Raw genomic sequence first — 18,091 nt, 5'->3', positions numbered from 1 at the left:
GACGTACCGGCGTTTCGCGACCGAGGTGCGTAATTCTAACCTATTCATATTTCGTCATTATTACAACTCGCGTTTTAATTACGATCTCTCGTCATACGGTTTCCATTTATTACTTAATTACAATAAACGTTTATGTACTTTAATGGATCTTTATTTCGTTTCTGTTACAGTCTCTCATTGGAATTTGAAATGAAGAAATTCTCTTTCGAAATACAAGATGTGTCGGTGCATCGCGACTAACGAAGTACGTATTTCTAACCTTTTGATATATTGCCTCATTATTATCAATTATTGTTTAATTATGATTTGATTTGTATTTTATTTCTGTTGCAGTCTCTGATTGAAATTGGACGCCATGGAAACTTTTATTGGCGCGTAAACGACACCATAACAGATGGCAGGCAAATCGACAAATTTTAGAGGGAGTATTGGTAACGTTTAAACAATTATAACAAAAATTAACGGGCATATTAATATTTAGTTGCAAGCATGATCATAATTTTCTAATCGGCCATTGTTAAGATAAAATATGAATATCGTTAACAAACTTTTTATCCGCTTCGATATATATCGAAGTATACAGAAATGGCGTCGGTAGATATCAACGATAAATTGGAATAATTTATATTTAACTGTATTCTGATCGCGATTGAATATTTCCGAGCGTTATTTATTTAATTGTTTGTTACATTCCTTTCTTTATGAATTGTAATTGCAATTTCCATATATATTTCGATACAAGTTTTAGTAAACGTAGTAACTGCGGAGTTGGAATATGCTATTCAAGCATAAATAACCAACGAACTTTAATTCTTGCAAATTTCGGAATATTTATAAAAATTACGGGATATCCTAACATTCGATAAAGTAAACATAATCATGCTTACAACTCTAATTATGAAATTTGGTGATATAATATTTATAAATTGTAGATAATATTTTATCGTTGAAATTCTCATTGATTGAGAATATTTCGCCTTCGTGGCATTAACCTTTTACGTGACAAACTCTGTAAACAGCAGTACTATGTAAAGCAGTGTTTCTGTTGTCGAACTTTAGTAAGAAAAAGAAAAGAGAAAACTGATAGGAAAAGCACACGTGTGCTTGTTGTATTTCTTGTCTCCTGTCCCTTTCTTTTCAGGTTTTTCTTTCCAGGAAATTTGGTTGGCCGCGCGCAATGCGGCCGGTAGATTCAGTGTTTGTGCGTAGCAACAAGTTTGTTTCTCGGGGCGAAGTGACCCTGAGCCGTTTTCGTGTTAGGTTACGCGATAATAGCATCAGTGTTTCTTACGCAGTTTTTAAATTACTTCCAGAGCATCGTGGCTCTCCTTGTTTCCTGAATCGCGAAAATAGAATCATTTGCTCGCCGATTTCAATCTTCGGTCGCAGTACTCTAACTTAATACTTTCTAATTAAATTAATTATTTTTTCAATTTGAAATTTAAATTCCTCGTTACCGGAACTAGAGTCAGTGCATCACCGAAGAGGACTATTGGGCGATGCTCCACGAGCAAACAGTGTAAGTATAAATTTATACTTTGAAATGTTTAATTAGAAATCTCTAGAGTTTTAAGAATAGTTTCTAATTATTCTTTTTTACAGTTTTCTTACAGACTCTGGACATCATTCTGGAAACCAGCAGCAGTACCCGGGGAGTATAGGGCGGTGGACCACGAGCGAACAACGTAAGTATAAATTTATACTTTCGAATTTGTTAACTAAAAATCTTTGTAATTTTAACAATAAATTCTAATTTTCTTGCATTTTTCTTACAGTATCTGGATCTGATCCTGGACCTGAATCTAACCAGCAGGACCATGCTGACTGATGGATGCCTTGGAGAACTTTTAGTCATCATTAGTGAGTCGCATGTGACTTTTGTTCCTCTGGTCCCCAATCATGTTGTAGGATGAAAGATCCTAATCAACACGGGTGACCAGTTGTATACTTGCTAGTTTTGACGAGTTAAGCGACCGCGGGTATGAAAAATACCCGTGAGTAGTAACATCAACTGTTATATTTTTTAGAGCAGGTTTTAGGGTCTTCTTGCACTCGCGTTTCTTAATGCCACAAATAAATATTAAACATTATGATTATAATAAAATTTTTACAAATATATATAATACAATTTTTATAAAATATATGAAATATTTTTATTAACTTTGTATGAATTGTATGATCGAATAGAAAATGAATTAATATAATGTGAAAAACATTATATTTATCACATGATCGAGTAGAATATGAATGATAATATAACATTGTACAATAATTACAACATTAATATAAATTATTAAATATTGATCGTTTATTTAAGTAATACATCGTATGATGTATTTAACGTGCAAGAAGGCATTTCGCGACAGGTCGATTTTCGAGTCAAAGTAACATGCATTTTATACTAGTATCATATTTTAAAAAATTTACTTTGACGACAGAATCGACCAAGGATAATTGAATATTTTGAATAATAATTTAATGAATTCATTTCAATTTTTAAAGTAAATTATTTTATCATGAGATCTTAATTAAAGTCTTTCAGTTTAATTAATTAAATTTCAATCATACAGTTTTTTTGAATAATAGTATTTTTCAATATTAACATATTTTATTATTGATATATTACATATAAAAAGTCGAGTCATTTTAACTAAAAATTAAATACGAAATACCGTTTAGCTATTAACCAGTTGTTCTAGTCAGGATTTTCAGACTAATTTTTCCGTGTTCGTTGCCCAAGTTCATGCACATGCCCAGGTGCTATTTGCACGAGCGAAGGCAACGGGGCACGATGACTTTATTTATAAAAATTGAACGACATATTAACGACTGACATTGGTCAGTGAATCGTGCGCGACGTACTGTCCACATGTGTGTGTTGTGGTTAGGTTGTGGAAGTGCGTCGTTTCAGATATTTTTATAATTGTAATTTACATACAGAATTTTATAACATTAGATTTTTATCAGTAATAATATCAAATTTCAATTCACCATTTATTTGAAAATTGTTGATCCTAATGGATTTCAATCTTAATATTTTTCAATTCTCTATAATAGTACATACATTTTATTAAAGACTAGATTCCATATATTAAAAGGTTCTATACAAATGTTTATCTATATAATACAAGTACGCAAAGATCACTAGCCCTTGTCAGTCGATTTCAGAAATTGGTACGTACCTTAGAGTGTGAATGTTTGCAATGTTCGGGTGTCGGAGGAACCCCGGGGAGTCCTCTCTAGTTTAGGTCGCGCCCGGACATTCAGAATGAGAACCGTGGAGTGATTGTTTGAGAGACTGAGTTTTGCAATTTTTTAAATATAGGGTTAGGTAGGTAGGTAACTTTCTGATATGTGTGCTAGATTTAAGTAGGTAGGGTCAGGGCAGGACTGTCCACATTAGTAATTCGGGTAGGCGCGTTTTCGCGTGGCAGTTCTGTTCCTGTAGTTACGATTTCGAGGGTAGAAATCTTGCCGATTGAAACGGCGTATGCTGTTTGTTTCGGCTTTAGTTTCGACTCCTCGAATCGCACGACTCTTAAAGTCGCTCTCTCGCGTTCGCGGTCGTGATTAGGTCCCTTACGAAACGCTCGTCCCGCTCGAGATTCACCACGTACGCTCGACCAACAATTCGTATATTGTTGGAAGACTACGTATTGCACAAAATCTCGAGCACAGTCTTAAGTAAGTTTCAGGCTTTGGCAGGACCGCCGAAGAAAGAAAAGGCTCTATATGGGCTGAAGAGGCCCTGACAAACTGTTTCAAGAGTGGGCTACAACAAATGGCTTTTCATCTTCATCTTTGGATGAGGATGGAAAGTCATTCCTATTACTACTTTGTCACTTAACTCGTCTGTAGTTGTAGTTAGTTTATTTTTCTGGCTGGCTCACGTATGCATGTACTTTGTACATGATTGCACCATACATGCCAGCCATCCCTCCCCTGTATTCTGTTGGCTGGCTCACGTATGCATGTACCTGGTACATGATTGCACCATACATGCCAGCCATCAGGGCAATTCGCGGTTATGATATACATAGAGTTGCGAACATGTAATAATCGCGTTTGCTTGTAGAGTTGCGAATTCTTATTTTTCGCGTTGCCTTTTCAGGGTAGCGTTGCGACTTGTAATTCGCGATTGTTTTCATGCAAACCTAGGTACTGAATGTTTGCTTAAAAATAGTGTTGCGAATGAATGACAAACGCGATTGCTCGTAGAGTTGCGATTGACTATTCTTCGCGTTTGCTTTTCAGGGTAGTGTTGCGAATAATCACGATTCGCGTTGCATTTTTACTCTTTTGTACACATAATGGATATCAACCGCGTTTGCAATTTTCATATTATAAATTAGCGTTGCGATCTTGATTAATCATGCGATTTTTTACTTAGCTTTGCGATATTTTCAATGCCCAAATTCTACCCCAATTGTAGTACTAGTAGTAGTTAGTTTATTTTGTGGCCAGTACATGTGCATTCACATGTACCATTAACCCCTGATTAAAGTTAGAGTTGCGAATAATATACAATATTCGCGTTTGCTCGTAGAGTTGCGAACAAATATTCATCGCGTTGATGTGTTAGTGTTGCTTATAAACACGATTCGCGATTGCTTTTTATGCAAACCTAGGAACCGGGCGTTTGCTTTAAAAATAGCGTTGCGAATTTTTAGTAAACGCGATTGCTATTAGAGTTACGAATTACTATTTTTCGCGTTTGCTTTTCAGGATAGTGTTGCGAATAATTACCATTCGCGGTTGCTTTTCTTGTTACAAGTCGCGTTTGGAATTTTTCTATTATAAATTAGCGTTGCGATTGTTGATTTATCGCGTTGTTGCCCCGTAGTGTTGCGATATTTAAAACGTCTAACTTCATCCCCGTATGTGCCACTCTATTGTAGTTTGAAGTAGCTTGAAGTAGTTAGTTTATTTTATGCATGTATGTTGTAGCTACAACTGATGACGCCAGCACCCGATCCAGCATTTTTGGGCAACGCGATTTGCATTAGCGTTGCGAAGCATAAATATATTTCCATTAAAAATAGAGTTGCGAATATACAATAATCGCGTTTGCTTGTAGAGTTGCGAATTCCTATTTTTCGCGTTTCTTTTTCAGGTTAGCGTTGCGAATTCCATACGCGATTGCTTTTATTGTTATTTAAGAATAGCGTTGCGAATTAACTGATCGGTTTGCTCTTAGCGTTGCGAATTACTATTTTTCGCGTTTACTTTTCAGGGTAGTGTTGCGAATAATTACCATTTGCGGTTGCTTTTATTGTTACAAATCGCGTTTGGAATTTTTATACTATAAATTAGCGTTGCGATCTTGACTTGTCGCGTATTTTATTAATTAGAGTTGCGATTCAATGCCCAAAAGCTGGCCAAAACGCTGCCCACTGCACCTAGGATCATCAAGAAGCAAGCTGGGATTCTGCAAAGCCTCGAATGGCTCAACATCGTTATTAAAATTAGTGTTGCGCATTATTGAATATGGGTGCACGCGATTTAATTAATAAGGGAACCCTGCGTGGTTCATTTAACGAATAACAAGCACCACTCGCGATACTTTTTTATATTATAAATTAGTGTTGCGAAAGAAAGAATGGTCCACTCACGGATTGTTTGAATTTAAGACGAGTGGACGATTATTTTATCTGAAATGTATCTTTTCTTTATATGTTTGCCAAAGGAAATACTGCTTGAATGTATTGTTGTAAATAGACGAATTTATAACGTGTTAAAGTCTGTAATTTATGTGAATATATTTTTATCACAGATTTCTGATGCATTTAAAAATGCTATATTATGATTAATTTTATTGTAGATTGAATTCATGATTCCAATATATGTATATATCACTAATTATTCATTATTAGAGTTGGTAATTTTTACGGGATATAATAACCTTTGCAACTCAATTGTTATTTACAAATAGTGAATTTTTTTATAAATATTCTGTATTCTTTGCATAAATCAAAGTTTGTTCGCGATCGTTGTTTTAATTGATGGAAAATAGAATGCTTGCATCAAAAGGATATGGAAATTGCAATTCGATATTTCATATTGAGAGTTAATTTCCGCGTGTAATTGAAATTTTTGTTCGTTATTGCTTTGTTTGTACGAACCTAATTTAGTTTTCAATACAGTAAAATATAATTATTGCAATGTATACGTCTTGAAAAATATTTCATTTGATAAACGAAACGAAAAATAAAATCTACGGTAATAAATGAATAAAATTTTCAATCTATTTCGTATTTATCTTAACACTGAGACGAGTTTAATTTTTCATTCAATTTCAATTGCGTAATATTTATGTTTTTCAATTTTTTAATATCAATTTTTACTCGTGGAAGCTTCTTTTTTTTCTGTGCCCATTAATACACTTTTATTTCAGCTACTAATCTTTTGGACAAGTTTTTGTTACAGGGTACATAAACATTGTAGAATGAAATTGAAAATAGTACATGGATTCAGACTTGACCGTTCTTAGGGAAATATTTTGTACAATTTTATTTATTGTCTGCGTTTCTGTTTCAGGGAAACATCGTGGGATTAACCAAGGCACCAAGAAGAAAATATCTTTTCATATTTCTTTGTTTCGTATGAGTTGTATTCATTGGATATGAGTTTCTGTTTTAGAAAAACATCGTGTGATTGACGAAGACACCAAGAAGAAAATATTTCCTCGTATTTCTTCGTTTCTACAAATTGCGTTAGAATATAAGTACAAATGTATGTAGATTATAAGATAAATAAGTGTTCCCCGGCGTTGTATTAAATATTACCGAAGCGTGTGTGCACATTTAAGTATGAATGATTACTATTAAGGTACATATTGGTATTCCAATATGCGAGGTCCGTATGTGCAGTTGCACATTCCAATTTTGTTTCTAAAAAACATGTGGTGGACTAGCTCACATGTGTCAACATTTTGTTAGGTTTTCGATCTCTTCATCAGAGTTCGTACGTGCAGTTGCACATTCCAATTTCGTTTCCAGAAAACATGTGGTGGACTATCTCACATGTATTGACATTTTGTTAGGTTTTTCATCTCTTGATTGAGTAGTTCTTTTAAGAACTCACTCATTTCTAACTTTCCTGTAGCTTCTCTCTTGGATAGGTATTCGAATTCCTCGCCAAAGGTAGGGTGGTTGGGGCGAGGCTAGGGTGGGTCTCCTTACGCAGCAACCTCCTCGTGGTGAGACCTGGGGATTATTATTTACTATGCAATTAATATAATTATTAATTACATAGCAAATAATATGAGCTAATGGCTGCGTTCGTCTTATAGTTTCACATACCTTCTTCGCCCCGGTTTGCGGTCTGATAACACCGATTTCGAGTCGCAAATACATTTTTACCGAGTTATTTTTTAAATAAACGATACATTACAATTCAAAATAAAAAAATAGAGGATTTGCGGCGTATTTATCAATGAGGTGCATTCTTACGTATTTTAATAATCTTGATATCTTTTAATGATCTTAATCGATTGGTTACTCCAATGAAATTAATCGATTGGTGCTCAATTCTGGACTGTACAGCTTTCATTTCGTTAAAAAATACTAAAATCTCTGTAATTTCAATTTCTGTCTCACTGGCACTTGCGTTTATTTCTAAATCTGTTGGTAACATTGCGAGTGACACGAAAATGGTAATGGGGCATTAGAGCCCCAGAAAAATGGGACGAAAAAATACATTGGGTGAAAGGTCTATTCGTATACCTCGTCTGTGATAATGCCACAAACGAGATTTACCAGTACACTTTACGCTTTATGGACTTTCGTGGATCAATCTGGCATACCGACCGTGGCCATACCGACAGGAAAATATTTCGACAAAATTAAAAAATTTCAAATCGTTCTAAAAAAATTATTTTCGGTTGCAGGGGTCAATTACAATAATTTTTGGTGAATACACATACCCCCGAAATCCTATGTACTTCCGAGAAAAAAATTCTCTACTGAAAATGTAACATTTCTCTACAGAAATGTTTTCTTGAAATTTCATGCGTATGTTTAAAAAATGATAACTTCTGAATGAATTGAAGGATTTTAATGTTTCAAAATTAAATTAAAAGTTGTATTTGAAACGAGTCATGTTATTACTAGAACTGTGTCATCGTATAATTTATTATAGATGGGGGACTACGAACGTTATCTACTATTTATTTGATACGCAAGTAGCAATTTTAAAACAGAAGCATTGACTAATGCAATCTTTAAACATTCCTTTACCGATAATATTGTAACTTAAATTCTTACAAAGATCACATACAAGTGTTTTTTCCATGTGAAATACAATGCACTGTTTATAAACAACATGGAAGGCAATTGTATGCTACTGATATTGTTAAGGTGCATCGTATACGACACTATACAATGTTGGGGAGATAAGAAAAGCATAGCCAGTGCATCTCAGAATGGTTCAGAAATATATATGACGTCTGTATGAAAACGTCATCGTGTAGATATATCTGCAAGATAAGAAGTACATCACTGTAAGCGACTCCACGAAGTGGAACAGGATCACGCAATAGTTTCTATGCGAATAATTCTTTTATCATGTACATATACGTGTACTTGTTTTGCTTTCTTAGCTCCTACGTTGTACAAGATACCATGTGAAAAACAGTATACTTGTCGTTATTAATGAACCACTCACAGTTTTGCAATTAGCATATTTCACAACCATTCGATTCTACCTACGTATTTTCGTCCACGTGAAAATACAACGAACAATATGGCCAAGCTCGTGGAAACTTTATATTTCTAAATTGTTATTAACGACTCGAGTGAGAAAATACTGTTGGTAATTCGATTAGAGATACAATTTCTGTGATAGAAATCTCTTTGCATTCTTCATTGGCGATTGTATTACGGCCTGATTTTCTACAACGTCACTTTCTTTCAAACTCTGGACAATTGGTTGAAAGTGGAGCAGCCCCTTTGTTCCATTTTTGATTATGTATAGCTGCTGGCATCACATTCTTAAGATTGCCAACTCTCGGAAAGTATACGTTTCACCTCTAACCCAGTATCTCAATATCCCAATAACACAATAATCCAATATACAAATACTTTATCCTTAGATTATTTATGGGGGGAGGGGGATGTTTATCGACACGACGCTATATTGATTACACGTGGAACGAAACAAACGTTCCAAACGAACGGCAATAGTTTATAAACGATGCGTGGAAAAATCACGGAAATTGATGTACACGGTGTCAGAAATTTAGTAATTGAATTCGCACGGGAATAAATTACCGAGTTCACGCGGAAATAAACTTGATGGACAAATACGATGACCGAACGTCGAGTGGCGTAGGTGTTTGCAGTCGCGTAATTTTGCTGATTTCATGAAAGTTTAGCGAAACATTTACACTTTCTGAAGTAAAGCGACGTCGACGCCTGGGCGAAATGAAAGTTGTATCGCTAACGAATATTTGTTATTAATTGAAGGGGTAGGCGGTTCGTCGGTTTCGACCGGGGGCTGCGAAATTATCGAATCACACAAGGTCACAAAGCTGAAACGACTTGATGAGAGATGATTTTTTCTTATCTAATCAGAGTATGGAACAATGGAATTGCATAAATTCATCGAACCTTGTTTCTTTAGCGGTGGACGAAAATATCAGACATTGATTTTCTCAATAAACTTCTTTTATAACATTGCTTGTTTCTCCCCTTATCGTTTCACTGATAAATCCATAATAATGTTTCGTTGACTTTTACTGTTATCAGCATCGATTTATTCGATTTTCCAATAGCTTAATAATTTTACAGGATTCTGTTATCGGAAATGGTTTTTTTTTTATCTAAAACTGTTATGGCCCTTGAGGTTTCTTCGGTGCTAAATACAGCGAATGAAATAACGGAGAAAGTTTCGTGCAGTATAGGTTTCAGAAACAGTATTGCTTTTAGAAAGCAATATTTCAACTGTTCGCGAAGTTTCCCCCGGACGTATCGTTAATCGGTTTCCGTTTCGATTTAACATTTTATTGAAAAACTGCGCAAAAAGTTTCGAATACTATTTGCAGATACTATGCAAACGCGAAGCATGAACGTGTATTTCTAATTCGATCTAATTTACAAATCTTTTCTTTGCTATAAGAGCAATGTACAAAATTTCCTCATTATTTAAATCGATATTTCATAATTAACAGTGTACTTTCATAATAAAAAGAATTTGTACATTAATTTCACGTTAAAAAAGTTTCAAACGTGCAATAGAAGTACAAGTATGACGTTTGAAGTGTTATTTGATCGGTCGTTTTTATTGGAAAAAAATAACTGTTAGGGATGGTGATAAAGATAATATATACCCTCGCAGGGGCCCAGTCATTATGCAATTTTTTTAAAGCGTCCTTTTGTTAATTAACTGCTTTCTCAAGGCACATTTTGTCTTTGTCCCCCAAAAATTCCGTCGAGATTATCGTGCACTCGACACTCGCGTTTCGTGCCGCCATTTCTCACATTTAAGGCACAGCCACCACTTCGCTTTCCTTTTGTCCCGTAATAGTTTTCTTCGCTCTCGACGCCGCTCTTTCAGCTTTTTTTCATTATCTTTCGGTAAGCTGCCACCGCCTTTTCGTACTTGACTCCGAAAGCTATTTAAAGCCAACCTTGACTGTTGTTCCTAAATATATCTTTTCATAATTTTGACGCATTCGATAGAAATTGTTATCCAGATGGAGACCTAGATTTTGGTACAATGCTTCCATCAATTCTCATCTATTTTATACCGATGAAAAATACTGGGCATGAAAATTCCTGCCTCCATGTTCTCAGAAGTCACAAATAGTGTCGCTAGGAGGAACACAGCTGTTGCCTGAGTTACGAAGTGTAGGCAGAATGAATTGGCCGATCAAGGTTACTGTCCCCACTCCTGCTTTTATCCCATTACCAGATATCTAACATTTTTTAATGAAAATTAGTTAAATCAGGTACCCACTTAAATGGTGGCTAGAACGTCTGGAACATCAATACTTTCATATATTTGTATCCCCATGTTCTACCCTTATTTCTGCTCGCATATCCATATATTCTTATTGCACAGTATCTCTGTGCGCCAGTACAGTCTCAATATCCCTATAATCTTCGTACTCATATATTCGTAGACCTCTATACCCTACAAATTCCAATTCCATAGTACTTTTATACCTCAGTACCCCAATATCCATGTGCCAATATACTCTCGTACCCTCTTCCCTTCACTCTCTCTGCGATTCGATTTTTAATTATTCCATACATTAATATTCCTACATCCCATCTGTTTTACTCTTCCGATAAGATCATCCTCCAGAATTTTCCTTCTATTTCCAACAAGAACAGAATCACTAGTCCCAGTTAGTTGACTCATCCCGAATTGGTATTCTTCTAATTAGGAACGGATCGACCTGGTTCTACCAGTTATCTAACAAATATTTCACCCTGGTAGTTCCGGGGGCTTAAGTTATCGTAATGATCATCCTTTTAAAGAACTTGAAGTATTTCGATTCGGTTGTAGGAATTCGGGGGATGGGGTAGCACGGTTTGGCTGGTACTGACCTAGAATATCTCCGCGAAGAAACGCGTCGAAAGCGAGCAGGTACCCGCAGAAAGGCGACGCGATAACAAAGCTCTCGCGGGGTGGAGAATTGTCACGGAATCCTTTGAAATACGGCTGGCACCGTCTAGATGTGTTCTTCGGTGGCTGGCTGAGAGATTTCCGTAGCTTCGCGAATCCTTTCCCAGCAGCATGGCTACTCGACCTTTTCGAATTATCGATCTTCATTGTTGGGGCCACGGATGCGACGAGATCATTATGCGCGGAGGAAGAAGCTTACTCGGGTGCCTTCTTCCTCCTCTTTTTCTTATTTTTTCGGGCACGATCTTTTCGCGAGCCTTAGGAGAATTCCGTGAATGGCCATGTTCAATGGACTGATTAACAAATGTCCGCATCAAGCGTTTAGCTTCTCTTGGAAAGCATTCCCTTCTATCTTGGGTACCTTGTGCATTAAAGAATCGACGCTGAGAAGATTACTGTTCGATTCAGGCAAAATCTGTTCCAGGCTGAGCTTGGTGATTATCATAGCGTAATAATTATTTGCTAAAAAGTATTGGCCGATACACTATGATGACTATCGAGATTGGATGATCCGGTTTTCCTAGCGAAAAGTGCGGTGATCGTTGGTTTACTTGTCTCTGGAATAAGGGGTGTCAAAGCCTGGCCTATCCGGAACACGGGTCTGCAATTAAAACAGTTTACCCGACACCTTTCCCTTGCTTGTTCACGCGATCAGCTTCTTGTCGATTACATCGCGCTTCATCGGAGGTCCTGTAAGCAACTTTTGAAATGCAAAGCGTCGCGTTTCAGTGTTAATGCCCCGTACACACGTGTCAACGAACGAAAATAACCACGTCGGATAAACGGACGTCCCGGCTCTGTGCACAACAGGGGGGGGAGCTTGAATATTGAAAATTTATCGGATGCTGAATAACTGGATGAACCCGCGCGGGTCCGGGCTATTTGTCGGAAATTGAAATATTGAATTTTGCATGCACGCGCCGTGGAGTGCGTCGTCGAAATTCACTTAAGCGCCGCTTTAATACTCAATGACATGTGAAACATTGAGAGATTTCGGTGCGCCAGATCGACTTGCCGGCTCTAAAGGACGCTCGAGAGCCCGAGGATTAATTTAGATTCGACGCGCTCGAAAACTGGGGAAAAGAGATGTTATCTTCGAGAGTATTACATCCGATCGTACCGGATGTTCCATTTTGTCACTGCACGAAGGGAAATTAATTTTTACTTAAAATTGCGAGGTTAAAGTGGTTCGTTATTTTGGAATTTATATGAACGTTCGCGATGGGAAGATTCTAGAAGTGACATCGTTTCAACATGGCGGATGAAGAGATGGAATGTAGGTTAGAAGAAGAAATTGGCCTTGTCTTTTCGGATCATCAAGCTATTATTGAAAGTTGCGAAAAGCGAGTCGTATCCGGGACGAAAAAATGGGAAAGGGAAAGAGCGAAAAAGAAAAAAAAAGGAAAGTTTCACGGCGGAAGTTCGCTGCGCTGCAGTAATTTTTCCGATTTAATGATCCTGCCGCGATGTTGCTAGCTTCGAAGTGGCTCTCGATGGTAGAGTCGTGGCCCTAATAAACGCCATTCAAAGTCCCGCGGAAAAAAAGTAGAGAATGGTGGGTGGGGAAAGGGGGCGGCGCTTGCTTCAACTTGGCCGAATAAGAAGATTTTAATGGGCTTATTATACAGGAATTAACGTGCACTAATAACACGTTCCAGGGGCTCTCGACACGTCGAACTTTCACTAACGATTTCTCGAGGACCAGCACTGTTTTATTTGCATGTGAACGTGTTGAGTATCCGGGGGGAGGGGGGGGGCGAAGAATGTCATTAAAATTTTAGGCTAGGAAAAGTTTCGTGTCCCATCGATCTTGATTATACGAATTTTCGAATCAAACGATTCCCTCCTCGATATTTTCTTATATTATCTGTCGAACCGAAAGTAATTAATGCAGTTTTATACAGGGTGTTCGGCCAACCCTGGGAAAAATTTTAATAGAGAAGAATACCAATTTGTTGACGGAGGCTTCGTTAAAAAGTTATTAACAATTAAATTCAAAAATTTCATCGTTCTGGAAAAATTATTTTCGATTACGGGGGTCAATTGCAAGCATTTTTGGTCAATAGACATATCGCCGAAATCCTACCCACTTTCCAGAAAAAAATTCGAGAATGTGTGAAATTTTTCGACGGAAAAGAAAAATTTCAAATCGTTTTGGAAAAATTATTTTCGGTTGCGGGGGTGAATTACAGTCATTTTTGGTGAATAGACATACCCCCGAAATCTTGCGCATTTTCGAGAAAAAAATTCAGTACGGTCGGAACTTTAAACGTTAATAACTGTTTAACGAAGCCTTCATCAACAAATTGGTATTCTTGATTTTCGTCTTATTTTAGCATCTAGAATGCCGCAATAAAATTTTTCCTACGGGTGGCCGAACACCCTGTATATATTTCATTTTGTAAACTATTTTGTCGTGCTCGTGGATTCTGAAAATGATTCTAAACGAGAGAGTCGAAACGTAATAATGTTCGCGCCTTCGTTTCTCATTCAATTTCCTTGGTCGAAGTAGCAGGCCAAATACGTTCAAGAAGCTGTCGCTAAAATTCCTCGAATGCTGTAAGTGCGATGAAAAATATGTCTCAGGTTTTACGCTCGTGAGAAGTTAGAAATGTTTTCCGAACTAGTAACTTCTTTGAACAAGTATCTCGGTGGAGTCTTGCAAAGAATGTAAAACATCGATTGCGCGTCGGTTCTTAATAGCGATGTGGATAGATGGCGCCACTAAAATTGCTTAACTTCTTCCCAAAGACAACAGAATTTAGGTTTGTTAATGAATACAATATTTTTCTCAATCTTCGATTCGCGAGGACATCTTGTAGAAAGGAGTCGTTCGTGTAGAAAAAATACTTTCGCCAAGAATTTCCTTGGATCCATAGAGTTAAATCGGATGCCACTCGTGAGTATCTTTTGTAGAATGCTGGCATTCGCAATCAAGTTATTTACAGTTCGAGGAGCAGAGATCTATAGTCGTTGGATAGCCTCTTTTCTCGTTCTTCGTTCGTAATAGGGTTTACGTAATCTCTGGGTAATAAACGAATCCATTTCTCTGTAAATAGATTTCCCCTAACCTTTGCTTTTCAGCCATGCTTACTTAATGCTTCATCAGTTCGATGAAGCTTTCGTCGGGTACAAAATTCTCTGCTCGTTAAAAGCGTCGAACTTCCTTTGAAGTTCAGAATTGCTTTCGTCCAAACGATAATCACACCCAATGCTCGAAACTAACAAAATTGAACAGTTTCCCCCTCTATTTCATTTATTATAATCTTCATGACAATGATTTGTTCTGCTTCACCTCCTCCATCTTAGACAGCGTCTAATTACACGAGTGGAACGTTAGATGGCGTTGCTCCATCTGCGCGTTATAGTTGCGCAGAATCACCGAACCGTCGTTTATACAGCGGTTTAAACGTTCTGAATTATCTAACGCTTCTAACTACCTATAATGCAATTATATTCATTTTTATAACTTTCTGTTTCTAAAAATTGATTCTGCGCACAGCATTGCACTGTATCTAGTGTTCCAACCATGCAATAACAAAAAAGGGGTAGCATGAAGTGAGTCAAACGATACGAATCGCTGTCGTCGAGTGTATTAATTTCGAAGGGATCACTTTGGAGGAATGGAGATCCTCAGAAAAATAGAAATTGCGAGCTTCAAATGCCTCAGTGTTCTTTTATCGCATGAAGTTGCGAGAATTTCGTAACTTCGATCGACTAATTTAGCACACCATCTCGTCACGAGACTCGAGGCGGACTGATTGAATGGCCGACTGTACAGCACGAACGGTAATCGAATTTCTGCGTGATTAGTTCTGAAAGTCAGTCAATCAATGGGAGACTAAAGCTTTCGAAGTGGATTCTTTCTTGCTTCTACCATGACTAGTATACGTTGTAGGTTTTAAGCGTGCTGGGTGTGTCTAATTCCATTAGAAGCTTTTGACGATTTCGTTTCTGATACTGATACGGACATTTTCGAACGCTCATTGTACTCCAACGGGTGTCCAACTTTTTAATCGAAGCGTTGATCCTATGCTATGATAATTCTTGAAACTGACCTAGTTTATAAAATAACATATATTCGAAACTAATAAAATATTATGATTCACATATTCAAACAAACGAAGGATTACGAAACGCGAATCTTCGTTTAAACCTAACCTCGAAAGAAGAATCTCGACTCATCTGTGTTTCCCTTTTCGATTTCCCTTCTGCAATTTTCTTTACGCTCCGGTCTTGACGTTTTCTCTTCTTCCCGTCAAATTGCTTTCGTTTGCCCGGGTTCCATCCTCCATTCTGTTACAGTTTCGTTGCTCGAGTGCTTCTTATTTCTTACATACGGGACGAATCCCCTCCCCCACCCCATTCCTACCGTTCTCTATTCCCCGAAATATTTCCTGCTTCTCTTTCTTGGCGCACCTGAGGCTTGCTATTAACTTTTCATCCGCCTTTCTACCCATATCCTTCGAACATTTGTGCATACCTTATGATGTAATGAATATGCTCTCAGTAAGTCTTTGAGTTACACGGATTTGTAAATATGTGGTTATGACTCCATTTATATCTATATTTTGTGTATGTAATTATTACTTCCTTTCATAGAAGAACATATCTAATGTTAATTCACTATTACGAAGATAGTATACTAAATGTATAGTACGGAGAAAGAAAGATTAGTCCTGACAGGAGTTGTCAGCCTTTGGAAGACCTACATGACTAAGCAAACATTCCTCTGACCAACAATACTACATTTTTAATCCAACTCTGATTCTTCGTTCTCCCTGCTATACATCGTATACATCGAGTCCCACCCAACATGAGTATCTTAAATATTTCATTAGTTTTTGACAATAGGGAAAAGTTCCAGAGGAGTCTTAATCGTTTGGCAGTGACAAATATTACGGTAGGCAAACAATTTCTCTCAGGTTCATTGTGTTAGAACAAGTAGTACAGGCAAACCATGTAAGTAGTATGAGTCCATCATTGGGCAGTCCAATCCGTGTACTTGTTTAATGCCTGAATATTATGCAATCTTTTCGGAGGGAGAATCCTTTCTCCTCGAAACTATACTTCATCATTGACATTTTCTAGATTGTTTGTCACCTTACGAATTCTTACAAGTTTAAAATTATGCGCTTCGAAAAAGAAGGATGAGACGGTACTAACTACGTCAAACTAATTTTATGTACGTTTGGGTCACAGGGAATATGTATTGTATTTTAATAATACGAACGAATACGAACGATCGACTTATGAAACTTAAGTGAAATTTTTGGTTTTTTCGGAGAGATTTAATAATCAATGGATATTTTCCAATAAGTTCCCAAATTAGATATTCGTTAAACTGAATTATCAACGACCTGCTTTATGAAATCCATCGATACCCAAAAATAGGAGTTCAAGAATATTAGAAACATTTTATTTTCATTTAATTTTTAATAGAAAAATTCATATTAAACAGAATGAAATGGCGAGGAAAAATTTTTGTAAAGGAAATTCAACCATTTTAAACGAGTGAAAGCATTTTCGACGAGACACGATGGAGACGATAATAAATGGATCTGCTTAATACGGGAGTAGCTGTTTAATTATTATTTCGAGGGAAAGTTGCTGTAAACCGGGAGGGTTATAAATTTCGTGGCTGGTAACGAACCGTATTATCACCTTAACGTCAAGTATCATGTCGCGAGGCTCCGGGGTGTGTGGAGTTTATGTAATAAATTCAACTTCGCCATCCAAACAACTCATAAAATATTCAACGCTGACCTACAATCTGTTCGTCATTTGAATACCGTGTCACGGACATAACAACATCCACTTCTGCACGAATTTTGTTATGTCATTTCGCATCGTCGGACACGGACGACAGATTTTTGGCGATTGATTAATCATTCTATTTGCGAGAATCGTTGCTCCTCGAATTATTTGGGCGCTCCGATGAAGCATTTAGTTTATTATCGGTTTAGCGCCGCAGATAGATACAAATAGAATCCACGGATCAATTATAAGATATTTCCAGCGTACTCTGGTACGATTTATTTTTACGCCACGTAGTATAATTGAAGACGGAAATTTGAGATATTTTCAATTTAAGGCACGTTTAAATGTCGAAGGGGTTAGATTCGTTCCACGTTCCATAAAACGAGTTTTGTATACGAACTTCTTTTCTGATCGCAATGTTTCCCATTAACAAGTTTTATCTATGAAAGGGTTGAACGTTCGAAACGTTGAAATATTATCGAGAAAAGTTTGTTATCGGTTTTTGTAGTTTGTAAACACCGAGACCCGGCAATAGGCTGCTATTAAATCCAACCCTGAATAACGATGGTCGATATGATAATCGTTTCGTTCTCTATGCATGGCTAATGTTCGTGGCTGGTATCGACGTATCGCAGAGACTGACAGGAAGTGCAAAGATACGTTACGATGATACACCGGGGAGGGGGAAAAAATTGACCGG

The sequence above is a fragment of the Colletes latitarsis genome, chromosome 7 (assembly GCF_051014445.1).
Source record: "Colletes latitarsis isolate SP2378_abdomen chromosome 7, iyColLati1, whole genome shotgun sequence".
In the NCBI taxonomy this organism is placed as follows: domain Eukaryota; kingdom Metazoa; phylum Arthropoda; class Insecta; order Hymenoptera; family Colletidae; genus Colletes; species Colletes latitarsis.
Note: the sequence above shows the minus strand (reverse complement) of the source record.